Source organism: Acomys minous (genome assembly GCF_964271855.1).
Source record: "Acomys minous genome assembly, chromosome: 14".
NCBI lineage: Eukaryota > Metazoa > Chordata > Mammalia > Rodentia > Muridae > Acomys > Acomys minous.
Window position 1 is genome coordinate 19,863,467 of NC_140496.1, and position 14,471 is coordinate 19,877,937.

Consider the following 14,471-nt stretch of genomic DNA (forward strand, 5'->3'; position numbering starts at 1 on the left):
GAATTTAACTTTCAAATCAGAGTCAGGTGAGTGAGCTTGCCATTCTGCAGAGATCTATGGGGTTCTGGGATAAACACATGGGAATCAGGTTTAGTGTGAGAGGTAGGGAAAAAAAAAAGGAGACTGAAGATTACAAAATTCAGTCACATTTCAAAATTTTCTGCTACAATAATTCACTTTATGTAGAATTAATGTGGCTGATTGAATGCTTGTGCTGTAATTTAGTTATAATTAACATTTTATGGTGAGCAGATTTTACTGTCTCCTTCTTGCTGTGAACTCTAAGCCATAGGTCAAAAATAGAGATGAAACAGATAAGCACAAAATGCTCTCTCTGAAATATTAATGAGATTTTAATTTACTTCCTTAAAACACATCTTTCATCAACATCTGTACATGAAATCACCATTTTAATTTTTTCAATCACACTGAAAATATAACGCACATCTTCAGTGCATCTTCGAACTGAGGTACATGCAAGCAACAGCAGGTAGTTCTGGCAGGTTCACAGCCTTCCACGGTGACAGACACTGTCACCTCATGGAGTAGTTCATGTACTCACGGGCCGGCAGCATTTCAGGACAAGAGGCAAGAGCCTCTTCTGCATTAACCAGGAGGTCCTGACATGGGAGAATCGCTTATGCACTCCAGCTAAGAGAAGCAGCTACTCTCCTCTCCGCCACAGAGACCCAGAGAGCATTTGTTCAAATGAAAGATCACTGCTGAGAGAAAGACGCTCATGCTCTGAGATGGAGCTTCAGGGTTTCAGATGGAGTGAGGGCCTGGGGACAAGAGTCCTTCATTCTGTATCGACGCTGTCTCCCACTAGTGTCTTCCAGGCAATGGTAATAATCTATTCTTTCCCCCTTGCTCCTTCATATAGAGAGCACAGGCCCTCCTTCACGCTAAGGAAGTTCTATAAACAGACCCACATTTCCAGATGTTTCTGTCAAATTTTGTTTTGAAGTAGGGTCTTACAGGGTGACATGGGATGGCTTTGAATTTGTAGTTTTCCAAGCAGCTGGGACTTCAGGTATATATTCCTATGCTTGGGCAAGGGCTAGCATTTCTACTAATGCATTAGACATTCTCTCTTCTTAATTACTCTTTAAAATGTTGCTTAACTATCTCCCTCCAGGGTCACTTTTGTTCCTCTTGTTGGATAATTCTGTTGTATCCAGCATTATTCCTTAGCTGGACTTATCACATCTCTGTGTGCATGTGTGCGTGTCTGCGCACGTGTGTGTGTGTTTGTGTGTGTGTATATATATGTGTGTTTGCGTGTGTGTTTTATGTCAAACTGTACTTTAACCACACAATACCTATTAATCTATTATTTATTTTGTCTACTTGTAATGGACAGAATAAGTGTCTGCTTATGGAATAATTGATTTATTGAGATGGCGCTTGACCCTCTGGACATGAACTCAAAAGAGTTGCTTACCACTTGCTTCCTGTACCTTGTCCTCCAGCAACAGGGTGAGCTATACTGCTCCATTACCTGGAACATGAGCCAGCTCGGCACTGCTGTGGCCAACAGTACGTGGTGAGAGTGACCCTGTGCTGATCTGGATCCAAATTTTAAGGGTTCTAGAAGGCTCTTCTTCCCTCACCTTGGAATGTTTGCTTTGGATAATTCCAGCTGTTAATTTAGAAGCACAGCTAGTCACTAGTCAAACCACCCAAGCCAAAGTGCTAGGAACAAGGGGAAAGAGCCACTGTGCACACATGGGACTGTCTGGCACAGGCTCCATTTGGACAAGTCTGCAGGCAGAACTGCCCTGGATATGTGTCCTACCATTTTGACTCCTCACACCCCCCTGCAGAAGAACTCCAGACATCAAGAACAGAGATGGATCTCCCCCATTGCTCTGTACCTACAGTTTCCACCCATGGACTTCAAGGATACCCCACCATGGATCATGGCACATTATGGGATGTTTTGTAAGGCATTTTAGAGAACTAGACCATTCTCAAAGGCTGTGGTAAGCCCATGCTCTTGCCTTCAAGACAACTACCAACTCCCTTTTGTTCTGAAGAGAAAAATCTAGATATAACGATGTTCTTGAAACTCTGTCAAGGCCAATAGGAATTTGCTGGGCTTTTCACCATTGGCAGACTTAATTAAGCAGGCAAAAATGTTGAAGCTGACGTCAATCCCCACGGAATGCAAACCTCATGAGGGCTTCATTTTTTCTATATTTTTTTAAAATTTAAATTTTCTATAATTCATTCAGATTACATCCCGAGTGTTATCCCCTCGGTTGGATCCTCCCTTCTGTCCCCACCTTTCCTCCTTCTTCCACCATATTGGACCAGTGGCACACAGAGGAAGGGGAAGCAGGCTCTCCTGATGAGACCTGATATGCTGTTGGCCATATGGTGAGAGAAGAGGTCCCCTTCTGTCAGGGTTTCACTTTTTAAATGATGTTTCTTTGAATTCTCTAACAGAGTCATTGGATCATCAGACCTACCAAATCTAGTGTTTTCCCTGGAAATTTTACTCAGGTTAGTTGGCACGAACAAAACAAACAACACCCACCCCCACCCCTCACCCCCGGAAAAAAACCCACCAAAACGCTTTCTTCTTATTCTACCAGCCAGACCTCTTAAAGAACTACTTACCCTCTTTCAATTTCTTCTCCTTCTGTTTATCCAGCAACACACTCGGGTGTGCCTAACAACTATGTTATTTCTTTTTTTCTAGTTAGAAGGCTATCCTCACCAAAACCAAGAAAGCAATCCAATGAACAAACAACAAACAAATAAACCCAACCCGGCTGTTCACGGCAAAGAGATAGGGAACTCGACAGACAAAAGGAAGCACGGATCTCACTGGCATGAGTTACAACTTATTCTTTCACCCACAAATCTCTGCATGTAGCTCAGACTTCCCCATCATTTATACAATACTGAGAAAGCCAGACACTTAAAAATAACTGCTAAAGAAAATTAACCTGGGCCCTGATTCATCTTTTCCAAGATCAGATTCCATGAAAATAAAAAACTTTCAGGCCAAGAAAATGCTAGCTGTTATTTTTTAAATTTATTTTAGATTATCCCTATGTGTGTGGAGTGTATGCACATGCCTGCAGGAGCCTAGAGGGGCCACAAACGGGCACTGGGTTCCCTAGAACTGAACTGCAGGCTTTTGTGAACAGTCCAGTGTGGATGCTGGAAGCCAAACTCAGGTCTTCTATAGGAGCAGCATGCACTGCTCACCATGGAGCCATTTCTCCAGTCCTGCTATACAGAAGCCACGGCGAAAAGCCACAGGTCGTCAAAACACAGACAACTGACTGTGGGATGCCCAACCCCAGCTGGTTCACCTATATCACAAGCCCTATACCCAAGGCTCAGGGGACATCACTGAAGAGGGGTGGAAAGGCCATAAGACCCCGAGGACCACGACATCTGATGCGCGGTGGTGTCTTCTGTGTGGAGGGAAGCTACACTCTAGGAGTCACAACAACATGGTTGACCAAACAAGATCAGAACAATGGTTGGGAGCCCATGCAGACGGGAGAACTCTCACAGGGCCCCACCCTACATGAAGACTTATAGGCAATCAATGGCTGCTGAGAGAGGGGGAATTCAGTCTCCTCATGGGATAAACCCTCGATAGGTTATCCAATGCCAAGCGGTCAGACTTCAAAAAGAAAAAAAAAAAAACCCATGACACAATACATAGGATCTAAACTAAAGGGCCTCAGCCAGTAGGCTGTATTTTCACACACACACACACACACACACACACACACACACACACACACACACACACACACCTATAACAAAGAAGAGATCATAAATTCGAGGAAAGAAACAGGACAAGGTGGAAGACAAAGGAAGGGGTAGAAATGATGAAAATGTCATAGTCTTACATGAAATTCTCAAAAAAAAAAAAAAAGGTAAATAAAAACTGGAAGTTGTCACTGCAAATGGCAACATGTCTTTCATTTCTTTGGCCTCTGTGCCTTTGTTTCATGTCTACCACTGATGGCTTAAGCTCATAAAATGTGACCAGAACCCTTGATAGGAACTGAGATCTGGCTTTCACACCAGGCTCTCGTTTCCACAACAAAGGTGAGAGTGCTTAGTTCATAGAAAGAGTGTCTGTGGCCTGAGAGGGACAAATGATGCCCAGGATCTGTGTATTCATAATCACAACATTTGAAACCAGTTGAAGATTTTTGTGAAATGACAGAAAAGACAGTTCATTCAATTTTTTAGCACATCACAGGACCACACTAATTAGGGGGTACAAAATGAAGACACCCCCTGTAACATACAACAGAACGCACATAATGGTTATCTGGTCATTATTCCCATTCTATAATCACATTTATTGACTGTATCAGTTCCAGAACATTCCATGGGAATAAAGGTGATAAGACAGACCCAGATGCCCATAAAGAAGGCCACCCAAACCTCTGAGTTCAATTAAGTCACTTCATTCCCTTTACTTTGTAAGAAGCTCCAAACCATTCATATGGCCTTATTAGAATTTCAGATGGAAAACTGCTTTGAGCATCATGAATCAGCTACAAACAGCTTTTAAAATTGTGTCATGAGAACATGAACTTATAATTTTCTTCCTCCTTTAAAAAAATATTGCTCTTTCCTTCCCCATCCTCAAAGGTTGTCTGTTAAGAAGCTGGTAGCAATTTAATTTTACTGAGGGCATCAGTGTGATCTGAGGAGAAGATTGTAGGGGTGGATGGTAGTAAATCCATGACCCAGGGTTAGCTAGTGCCTCTCAGCGCTATACCCATTTGTGGTACATGCCCTGCTTTTAATAAACTTCACTGCATTGGTGATTTTTAAAAATTCTTCTATTTATTTTTAGAACTTGACATTTAAAAAAATATCACTTACCTGGAACAACTTGCTTTTCAGGTTTTTCTAGTTCTGGAAAAGCCACCAGGCTTTAGGTCCCAGACAGGAGCAGGTAACTAGGCGCCTCTTCCCTCCGATGGTGCCCAGGTCAGGAGCCTTCTGTCTCCTCTGCTAGGATAGCTTATCACTTTTGTGTGTGTGTGGGTTCATTTTCATGAAGAACTGACAGGGTCACCGGATAGGGGCATTTTATTGCAGTTCCTGGCTTCTCTTTTCAACTCCCTGGAAAGGAAAAAAGAAAGCTCCCTCGATACGTGGAATTTAAAAAGTAACTGGTGATAGGGAGAAGTTTCCAGATGGAAGAGGGTTTTTTCTTTCTTCTGATCATCCATCCACCCACCCATTCATCCATCATGCATGCGTCCATCCATTCATCCATGTATCCATCTATCCATGAAGTCATGTATCAATGCAGTTCATCTATGTATCCTTTTATCCTCCATCCATCCATCCATCCATCCATCCATTCCTCCATCCATTTCCTTCTGCAGTATAGAAAGGCCCATATGGTGAGCAGAGATCGCCTTCCATACTATACAAAGCAGAAACATAGACAGTCGAGATATCATGGAGACTGATCCCACCAGACAATAGCCACAGCTGTAGAAACTCTTTGAAATGATCTTTCTTCTGCCTAGAACACTTACTATGGAAGGCTGCTAAAATAGATGAAGAGTAGGTTTGGAAATTAAAATTACAATCTCTATGTGACAACAATTAATGAAAAACGGGGCCATGAGTTTGAAAGAGAGCAAAGAGGGGGTACCTAGAAGGGCTTAGAGGGAAGAATCAGAAGGGGGAAATGTAATTACAGTATAATCTCCAAAATAAAAGAAAAATTCAAATTATCATCTTACACTTAATAAAGATTTGTACCAGAGTCTGGACAGAAGGCCCCAGGTGCCTGGTAGAAAGACTTGATGAAAATTAATTTAACAATTTGTTTGATTTAGGAAATGTTACTAGGGATCAACTCGTGGAAAACACACGCATACACTGTCACACTGGAAATTCTCTCCCTACCTCCCCTTTAAGTTTTGTTATTCCAGGCACAATACTTGAAGAGCCAGGTAAAAGACTAGTTCCCAGTTCCCCACAAGCATGATGTAGTAGATAACCCAAGTGGAAGAGAGACTTTAAGATACTTCCTAGGAGGGAGGGAAGCCACTGACTGCAGAGTTAGAAATGGGGAGGACCATCCCATGCGAGAGTCAACTGAACCCTGTGCTTCTGAGCAGGCTGTGAGATCTGCCATCTCCCTGTCCTTCCGTATCCCCACCTAAGCTTCATAGGCCTGTTCTGATCATGGATGGTTCTCTTTCCTGGTTATCTCAGGAAAGGATGTTATCCATCCCACTCAGAGGCAGCACAGTGGAGCAAGAGGTAATGGGAAAGGGTCTCATTGGGATCTCCTAGCCCCAGGTATGAGAGACAGTGAAATCCTGCCCCTCGGTTCACAGAGGCCCCACCCCTGTCTTTGACCACAATGTATGAGCTTTAGGGTTTCTTCCTCCCATGTGGGTCTGTATAACTCCAGACTGGTCCTGGAGAAGCTATGAAACTGCTCCAGTCACAGTTGGTCACCTACAAAATGAGACATCATTTGGGGACCAAGCTCAACACACAGGCTAGCTCAGAACAGGCTTGGCTTGTGGGTCCCTTCGATCCCAGCTTCAGTCATTGAGAAAATGCTGACACATGATCTAGCTGAAGACTGTTTAAATTCAGTTGTTCACTATGCTTTCTAGCCTTTGGTCTGTACTTCGTAGAGTGATGCCTGAACTATTTCTGCTTGTACTTCACAAACTCTGCTAACAGGAAACTACAGAATAGGTAAGCAACATGAACAGACATCCACTAAAGATGGGATGCAAGTGTCAGATAAGCACATAGAAATGTGTTCAATGTCATTAGCAGTTCACAACATACAAATTAGACCTGTGATGGGCTGACTTTACAAACCTGTTAGGGTGGATAAAATATGAAAATTGTGGCAATACCAAATTCTAGCAAGGATGCCAAGAAGCCAAGTTGGATTTTTCTTGGTGGGATTGTCAAGTGATACCGGAGGTCTTAATAAAGAAAATCACTCGATTAAAGATGCATCTCAACTTACAGTGGTGTTACCTCCCAATTAATCCATCCTAAACTGAAGATGTAAGTCAGCTGGGTGTGGTCATATATGTTTGTCATCACAGCACTAAGAGGCTAAGAAGGGATGCCTCATGAATTCAAGGTCATCCTTGGCTCCATAGTGAGTTGAAGGCCAGCCTAGGCTATATGGGACCTTGTCTCACAAGAATAAGAAAAGGAAAGAGAAAAGGCAGCAGGAAAAGAGAGAAAGAAAATAGCATAAAGATGTAGAAGTATTTAGTATAGGCAATCTATTTGATACAGCTACTCTACTGAGTAGATCTAGAGTGTAAGAATTCTCTCTGTAGTCTGGAGCACCGGTCCTCTGCTGAGCATGCGCATTGCGAATATTTTCTTCCAATCTGCAGGTGGTCTGTTCACTGTTCCATTAACACTTTTTGTGAAATAGAGCTTGATTTTGTTGACGTCCAAATTAGCATTTTAACAATTTTTAAAATTTATATGTAAGTATGTTAAGTTTGTGTGCATTAATGTCACATTTGTGCAGGTGCCAGCAGAGGCCAGAGAAGGGTGTCAGATTTCCAGAAGATGGCAGTACAAGCAGTTGGGAGCCACCCAGAGTAGGTGCTAGGAACCAAACTCAGGCCTTTTGCAAGAAAGAATAGTATGGGCTCATAAATGTGGAACCATTTCTCCAGTCCCAATTTAGCAAATTTTTTTATTTAAAAATGAGTCATGCTTTTAGTTTTGTCTAAGAAATCATTGCTTAGCTGTAGATTCTGAAGGGTCTTTTTCTAAAAATTTTAAGTTTGGGTTTGTACTTTAACTCTGTAATGAACTTGAAGTTCATTTTCTATGCAACACGAACTTGGGTTGAGTTTTGTTTTTGTTTGCCAATGGGCTCCCAACTGTACGGGAACATTGGTCACAAGTCTGGCTCACCTCCGTTGGATTGCTTTTATACCCCTGTCAAAAAATCATTTGGAACTATTCATGAAGGTCTATTTCTGGACTCTATTCTTCTGGATTGATCTGTGTTATGGTAGCACATAGTGCTGACTACCACAGCTCTGTAAGGTGTCATCACACCCAGTGGGTTGACTTCCTTTTGCTCCGTTCTTCTTTCTCAGCATCATTATAGTCATTCTTGGACTTTCTAGATGCCCTTTAGAAGAGTGGTGCTTGAATTTGCAACAAACAAAACTAACTTTCTGAGATTTTAAAAGGAATCACCTCAAGCTTAGCTGCCACTCTCAGGGGGAGGTGATACCGTCTTTAGATAGTCTTCTTTACCAGCTGTCAGTCTGCTGCATCTTGTCCTCAGAGTACCTGGGAGTTCTCCATTAGCGTTTTGTACTTTTCAGGGAGAAAGTAATGCATAAACCTTGGCAGATTGGCGGCCAAGCACTTCTTGGTTTTAGGTGTCATAAATGACAGTGTGTTTTGAATTTCAGTTTTCATTGGCATCATATAGAAATATAATTTTTGCATGTTTTTCTTGTATTCAGTGACTTGGATGAGCTTGCTTATTCTAGGAGGTTCCATTGCTATCATGTTTGGAAATTCCGAGAACGTCTATGCTGCCAATGCACTTCCTCCTTCCATTTCCTCTCCACCTCTCCCGGCCCTTTCATTACTTCCTTTTCCCACAGATCTCCTTCTTTTCCTTCCTTCCCTCTCTTATTCCCCTTTCTCCCTCTCCATTTTTCTCTTTCTTCTTCCTTCTTCTCCCATTTCTTCTCTACCTCCATCCTTTATTTCCCTCTTTTTCTTCTTTCTTTTTCTCCCCCCACACCCCAACCGTAATATATGAACTAGGACTTTCAGCGCCCTGTGATTAGCATGCACACACAGATTCTATAACTGTTGTTTATAAAATAGAGTAAGTTTTTTTATTTCCCCTTTCTGGATATTTTAAAACAATGAATGGGTACTAAATTCTGTCAAAAGACTTTTTGAAGCAGTTGATAAGATCATGTGACTCTTTATTTTTTAGTTCTTTAATATAGTAGATAACATTGGCTTGTCTTTAACCATTTAACCCATCTTGGAGTGCTAGAAGTGACTATCTGGTCAGAGTATGTAATTCTTTTTATATGCTGATGGATCTATTTTCTAACACTTGTTAAGGGTTCATCAGAAACACCACCCACACAACCCCTGTGCCACCATACTTCCCCTGTACACCTGCACTTGCCCTGTACACCTGCACTTGCCCTGTACACCTGCACTTGCCCTGTACACCTGCACTTGCCTGTATACCTGCACTTGCCCTGTACACCTGCACTTGCCCTGTACACCTGCACTTGCCTGTATACCTGCACTTGCCCTGTACACCTGCACTTGCCTGTACACCTGCACTTTCCCTGTACACCTGCACTTGCTTGTACACCTGCACTTGCCTGTACACCTACACTTGCCCTGTACACCTGCACTTGCCCTGTACACCTGCACTTGCCCTGTACACCTGCACTTGCCTGTACACCTGCACTTGCTCTGTACACCTGCACTTGCCTGTACACCTGCACTTGTCTGTACACCTGCACTTGTCTGTACAGCTGCACTTGCCTGTACACCTGCACTTGTCTGTACAGCTGCACTTGTCCTGTATACCTGCACTTTCCTGTTTGCTATCAGGACAGTATTAGTTTCTTTTTTTATTATTATGCATTTTGTTTATTATTATTAATTTATTCAGATTACAACTCAATATGTTATCTTATCACTTGTATCTTCTCATTCCTCCCTCCCTCCCACTCCTACCCTGTTCTCCTTCCCTAGGTCTATGACTGACGGGGATCTCCTCCCCCACTTTATGGTCACAGGCTATCAAGTCTCATTTGGTAGCCTGCCTATTCTTTCTTTGAGTGTCACCAGAGCTCCCCACCAAGGGGATATGGTCAAATATAGGGCACCAGAATTCATGTCAGAGTTAGTCCCTTCTCTCCACATAACTGTGAAGAATGTCCTGTCCATTGGCTAGATCAGAGCAGGGGTTCAATGTTTACTATTTGTATTGTCCTTGGTTAGTGCAATAGTTTGAGCAGAAACCCCTGGGCCCTGATCTCCAGACACTCACTAAGCCCCACCGCTGCAGTGAGAGAGAGGTACAAGGGCTCTTCTGTGGTCCTTCAACATTCGCTCCATACCTTACCTCCCCAGCTCTTGCCATAATTGGGCAAAGCTGAGTTGGAGTAAGCTACTTATTCCAGAACACAGTAGTCACCATCTTACTTATGGTAAGTATATCCCACCACCTGCAGTGAGGCCTGAGACAGCACATACTAACAAACACTAAATATCTATCCTCTAGTTCCTGGGCATACGTATCTACTATAGAACTTAGTTTATAAATTAGACACACTCAAGAATGAACAACAATACTGAAATGGAATAGTAACAAAGTTTCCAGCATTACTACTCTTATAGGTTGAGGCCATAGTCAAGTAAAATGAGGGATTAATTGAACACAAGTCTTGTGGTACCACAACAGTCAATCTGATGCCCCAAATGGCTACAAAGTGACTAGTGGGTTAACAGCATATACAGCCTGGGTACCCTGCACAGAAAGAGAATTCATATTGCTGGTAGAGAAGGGCAAGATGGTGTACGATTTCATTACTCTCCACAGAACACAGCAAACTTAATACACATAGCATATTTATTTCTGCATTTTTAAAATGTAATTTCTTTGGATCACAGTCAACCTTGGAGAGCCAAGGCTACAGATAAGGAGGGATGGAGATATTCATACTGTCTGCTTCCACGGTTGTGTCCTGAATGACATCTTTTGACTACCTAAAACTTGTCAAGCATTCTATGATTGTAAACATCCCACAAGAACAACAGAGACAGAAACACGCAGATCTGAAGCAAGACTCAACTGTAACTGAGCCTCATTCCTCTAGCTCCCAGAAACGCTTTCTCAGGTTACCCAGTGATGCTTAGAGAACCATGGTACTCTTAGAGAGACATGGTACTGAGCCAAGTCTCACCCATTTCATGTGAGAAATGCCCACTCCCTGGCCCCCCCCCCCACATACACAATTAAGGATAGCTTCAGCTGTCAACTTCTCTGTGTGGAACTGTCTGGATTGATGATTGATGTGTGAGGGCCCAGTGAATTAAGGCAGCACTGTCCCTAGGTGGGTGTGTCTCCACTATATAAGAAAGCTAACTGAAGCTGGTGTGGTAGGGCACGCCTATAATCCCGGCACTTGGGAAGGCAGAGGCAGGCGGCTCTCTGTGAGTTGGAGGCCAGCCTGGTCTACAAAGCAAGTCCAGGAGAGCCAAGCCTACACAGAGAAACCCTGTGTAAGAAAAAAAAAGCTGATAAATAACTTTCCTCCCATTCCTTCATGGTTTCTACTTGAGTTCCTTCCCTCACATCCTTCAGTGAGGCATTGTGACTTGGAAGCATAAGCTGAGAGAGACCCATTCTTCCCCCAAGTTGCTTTTTGGGTCATCACAGCAGCAGGAAAGTAAACTAGGAACAGTGGGTCTTCCCACATCAACACATATAATTGAGACAATCCCTTATAAACCTTTCTGGAGGAAGCTAACCTTAATCTAGAAGGTCCCTCACAGCTGTGCCCAAACATGCCATCTCATCCTAGGTGATTCTAGGTTCTGTCTGGCAGACAATTATCACTCCCCATCCCAACCTCTTTTCATTTTTCATTCTTTGTCAGCTGGGGATTTTCCCCTCTGGACTTGCCTCTACCCCAAGCTCCCCTTACTCCCTTATACCCTTATCTTTTATATTGTTGGAAAGTATGAAACTTCAGTTGGTGCATCAGCCCTCATGTGAATAAAACACAGGCCTAGACCCAAGGGAGCCTGTGGCAATACAGAAGGTGAAGACTCTGCGTTTGGTTTGGGGTGAAATGTTTCAGCGAAACCTTTGCTATGTTTGGGTTAATCAGTAGAGGCCAAGAACTTGTTTAGAGACTGTTTGAACCTTGAAGAAATGTTGTCTCCCTGGGAAGTCTGCACTCAGTGCTACGTGAGAACCTGCAGCTGCACGGACCTTGGGCCTAAGACACTCCTGGCAAACCTGGAGTCCTTACTTTTGGTCATGGCTAGCCATGGTCAGAAGGGACGGAGACTTGTGTGGGATGTGTGCTCTCTGCTGTGGTACCTGTGAGCAGCGTCTACCATTAGGAGCCTGGGATGGAGTGTGTGGCATATCACACCAAATGCAAGGTGTACCATTGCTAAGAGAGCAGGTGCAGCCAGCGGGGCCCTGGGAACCACTCACCTGCTAAGCAAGCTCTGGGAAATGATGCTCTGTTGCTCTGAGCAATCATCTTTGTGATTCTAGTTCATTTTTGCTTACTTTGGAGTCAGTAAATTATTTATTAAAATACATACTACACCTCAAGAAACAGTATTAATGCATTATATTACTTTGGGCACAGAAATGAACATTTAAGATGATACAGGTCAGATGCATTCTATCCAGTATGCCTGTGGTTGTTTTTTTCTCTAAGTGTCTCTGCTTAGGAAAAGCCATCAAATATCATTGGAAAGTAGTAATAATTTAAAAATAGTCTTGAAGAATTGAAGAAAGATGGGAGGGGAGAGAGGGAGAGAAAGAGAGAGAGAGAGAGAGAGAGAGAGAGAGAGAGAGAGAGAGAGACTCTGAATAAGAGGATGGGAGAAAGAGGAAGGTTAAGCTCAAAGGCAGAGAGAGCGAAATGGACCAGATTATACAAAATTAAAAAGCAAACACGAGCAGACAATTTGTGCGGAGTGATTGCAAGCAATTACAGTCTGGCTTTTCTGGAGGGAAGGTAGGGGGAGGGGTGGCTTCTGCTTAAAAGGAGACTTTATTCACCCTGATCAGCCTTGCCTACCGTCCTCTTTTATTCTTGGATATCAATTTAAAGAAGACGAAGAAGGAAAAATAAAAATTAAAAATTAAAAAAAAAAAAGAAAAAGAAAAAGAAGAAAAAGTCAGCTTTCAGATGTAACGTGTTCACCCCCATGAATCCACCCAGGGGCAGAGAGTGAGAATTTAAGCTTCCAATCTTTTTTTTTTTTTTTTTCTATAGCCCTGAAAACCAATTTGTTCATAAAGAATCAAATAAGGCAGGGGTGGGGGATGGGGAGAATACAACATGAGCATGTGTTTCTTTTGGAGGAGAGCTTCAATTTTACTCTAATTGTCTAAAGACGAGGCTGCTTTGATCTGAAGAATTATCTCTGGGCCTCAAACGATGGCTGCTAATGTCACAGCTGTGCTGAGCCTTGGCCACGCTGAGGCTCCAACTTAGTCCCAGGCCTGCTCCCCTGCCCCCCTTGCCCCCCACCTATTCCATCTTTCTTTATCTTTCCTTTCTTCAGATAGAAAAGTTTATTTGATTCTGTGTCCCTAATTGTTGAAAGGCCACTATTCAGACCATTGTGTTTAGGTTCCTTACTAGGCAGGGCCGCTGGGTAAGGGACAAAATGGGGTCTGTGGAAGCTGGGTGGGAGCAGGCCAAGCTGGATGGGAATGTCCCCAGGAGGGCAATCATCTCCCTTGATCCGCTGCTCTTGGTCTTGGGTACCTCCTCAGAGCAAAACAAACAGCCCTGATGCCCAAGAGGACCACACAGAATGCTTTCTGGCATTTACTCTGACTACCGTGGTCTGAATGGATGGCTACTCGCCATCTCTCTAGCCTGTCCTATGATAAAGCAATAGGCAGCTCAGGATACAGAGCTAAACAGTCTGCCCCTCGGCGGAGGAAACACAAGCACTGAATTTAGACCCTGAGAGCCGAGATACCTTCATGGTTTTTCTTCCTGTGTCTGAATGGCGACCAACAGGCACCTCATCATCTTGTAGGGTGGACCTGGTGCTCCGTGGTATGGCTCCCTTCATGCCGAGCCTCATGTTCCTCATCTCAGAGCTTTACGTTGTGATTTGGAAAACAAAATAAACACACACACACACACACACACACACACACACACACACACACACAAAACAAAACAGCAAGTGTAATAAAATTTGGGGTTCTGGAAAAGAAAACGTAGGCGGCAAGTCACCAAGGATTAGATTTCAGGCCCAAACAAGTCTAGTTTCCAAAGTAGAAGCTCATTTCATGATCTTGCACACCCTGAGTCTCAAAAGTTCTAGCCTCTTCCACACTCTGAAGGCGTCCCTGCCTTCATGGTCTAAGAAGGCTGCCCCTGCATTCCAAGCATTAAGAAAGGGAGAAACAAAGATGGGGCAGTGGCACAGGCAGCTCAGGAAAGGCTCCCAGGAACTGCTTTTCCTGCTTGTTTGCATGCGACCATTTAGCTGCAAAGGCGAATGGGGAAAGTTGTCCATTTTCATGGCCATGATGTACCCAGTAATGAAGCGTTGCACTGCTGTGAGAGACCAGAGAAGGAATGCAGAAGATATGATTATCTGTCAAAAAAATGCCCCGATTGCAAAGCCATAGCTCTCAACTTGGTCTGAATTTCCTTAGAGTCAGTTAAGACTTA

The 14,471-nt window shown here is 43.3% G+C and overlaps 1 long non-coding RNA gene across 1 annotated transcript in view; it reads right to left on the reverse strand.

Annotated features, from left to right (window-relative positions):
* Positions 1-4,873: 4,873 nt before the first annotated feature.
* Positions 4,874-14,471, reverse strand: part of LOC311583410 — a 249,363-nt gene continuing 239,765 nt past the window's right edge. Inside the window, exon 4 of the long non-coding RNA XR_014774490.1 lies at positions 4,874-5,118. This is a non-coding gene — a long non-coding RNA (uncharacterized lncRNA). The remainder of the gene's footprint in view (positions 5,119-14,471) is intronic.